The sequence below is a fragment of the Etheostoma spectabile genome, chromosome 5 (genome assembly GCF_008692095.1).
Source record: "Etheostoma spectabile isolate EspeVRDwgs_2016 chromosome 5, UIUC_Espe_1.0, whole genome shotgun sequence".
In the NCBI taxonomy this organism is placed as follows: domain Eukaryota; kingdom Metazoa; phylum Chordata; class Actinopteri; order Perciformes; family Percidae; genus Etheostoma; species Etheostoma spectabile.
In genome coordinates this window covers 21,400,911-21,403,133 of record NC_045737.1, presented here as the reverse complement: position 1 = coordinate 21,403,133, position 2,223 = coordinate 21,400,911, and the positions used below count along the sequence as shown (strand labels likewise).

The 2,223-nt window shown below is 40.6% G+C and overlaps 1 protein-coding gene across 1 annotated transcript in view; it reads right to left on the bottom strand.

Moving 5' to 3' along the window:
- msh3 (mutS homolog 3 (E. coli)) overlaps positions 1–2,223 on the bottom strand; it is a 42,003-nt gene that overhangs the window by 34,511 nt on the left and 5,269 nt on the right.

The following is a 2,223-nucleotide window of genomic DNA, read 5'->3' as shown; positions in this document are numbered from 1 at the left end:
GCTTATACCCACACACACATACCCACCCACCCACCCACCCACATATGGAAGAACAATCATCTCTCACACTTCAGTCAGTGGTCAGACTGGCAGCAAAATATGTTCTAAATGTGATCAGTATACTGCGTATTGTGCCAGCGGTGCAAATACGACCATTAATCATTTTACCAGTCAATTCAACCATATTATGAGGTTTACAAGAACAGCAACAATTGCTGGTATTGCTCTAGGAACAGAGGGGCGCAGTGAGGCCTGCACGATCAATCGTTATAAAATTGTGATCTCGATTCACCCTGTTCACAATTTTTTTTTTTTTAAATAACTTCATGTTTTGTCATGGTTCATGTGCGCAATAAACATTACACCTTGCGATAAAAAAATCGTGGCAGAGAATCGGGTTATTGATTCTAAGCTAAAAAAAACGTGATTCATATTTTCCCCCGAATCGTGCAGGCCTGGGCACAGTGTAGCATTTCTGCAAAACTCTAATCGGACCTAGCATTGCAAACCTGGGTTTAGACAGTCTCAGTCGGTTTTGAGGTTCACAGGAAACTACAAAGCTGAACACTGGTAACAATTGATCCCTGTGTGATGGGACTTATTTACAACAGTGTTTTGAGGTAAATACTAATGTCAGCAAGCTAACATGCTTATAATGATGATGCTCAAATGCTGATATTCAGCAGTCATAATGTTTACCATGTTCCCTTTTTTAGTTGAGCAAGCAAACATTTGCAAATAAGCACTAAACACAAAGAACAGTCTGGTGGGAGTATCAGTTATGTAGACACTTGGTCATAATACAAAGTGTTGTGCAAAAGATAATAGCGCTGGATTAAAAGTCAGAGGACATGATCTGGATTTATCTTTTGGGGACCATGAATGTCTGTTCAAAATTTCATGGCATTCCATCCAACAGTTGTCTGGACCAGAATGGTGGATCGACAGAAAATGCCATCCACAGAGCTCTAAGCAAAATCAATACATTATCCCTAAGTAGTTCTTCAGCTAACGCTGTTCATGATGTTTCTGGAAGATCAATATTTTCAAATGCCAGTTTTCAGCACTGTGAGCAGTACAAATTAAATTCCATTCACCTCCATTGTATGGGGGGGGCAACATATTACTCACACCCATATCTCAAAATGTGGGCAGTATATATATCTCCACAGATAGACATATAGGAAAATGAGAAAATATCTTTTCCTTTATAATTATTTTGGTTTAGTTAATCACTGCAGATGTGAAGGGGTGGGTACTTTACATTGAGCAATTGTTTTTTTTTTTTTTCAAATGATGTGATGGTGAAAATTAATCAGGCAGGGATTGCTAAAGGTTAAGCCAGAGAGAGAGCAGAGGTTAATGTGCACAACAGATTAAGGCGCTCGATTACTATCTGTTGCTGTAGGGTGATATAAAGCTCTGAGTACCCGCTCGAATCAAGTGTGTATCTGTGTGTCAGTTATTGACTTAAAATCTTTCAATAAGTGAGAAAAGCATCAGCCAGTGAGCTTTTCAGTTGCGCTATTCCCCATCACTGCTCTGATCCTGACTCCAGGCTGTGGATGAGTAAAACAACTAATACTGCACCTAGCTACAACCAACCTCCCAGGGACTCATTACCTGGGGCTCAATGGACACACGTACATCCCGTTGCCAGGGGGCCCGTCTTGTCAGCCCACCCCAGAGACACGGAGGCTGAAGAGTTGCCGTCAGTAGCCACAAAAATCCTGTGTTTAAAATGCTCACCTGGGTGGGTCTTGCTTTACTGTTTTGTATGTGTTGGAGTGACTTCACTGTAATGTGAACAGATGCTGATATCCTTACAAGTGTCATTCGTTTCACTCTGATGAATCGTGATTGAGAAGGAGGAAAAAAAAAAAACTAAATCACCTAGAAAAATATCTTGGGTGGTCACCAGAAGAAGCGATATGTAACGGGCCTGTGTGAATATTAATTTAGAATTTTCTATCTGAGCTGAACAGACAAAGCTGCCATGTATTTGTATAATACAGGCTGGAAATTGAAAAGAGCCTTGTCTCTGAAGAGCACAATGCTAGAAAGCAGTGCTGTTTAAACACAATAATTGGACTGGCCTTTACAGGTCCAGCTCCGCTATAATCACTCAACACGGATTGCTGGAAAAGGAGGTGGAGGGGGGAGAAAGAAAAAGAGAAATGAATACAAATGGTCCCAATTTTACAGAATTACATTCAAACAGTG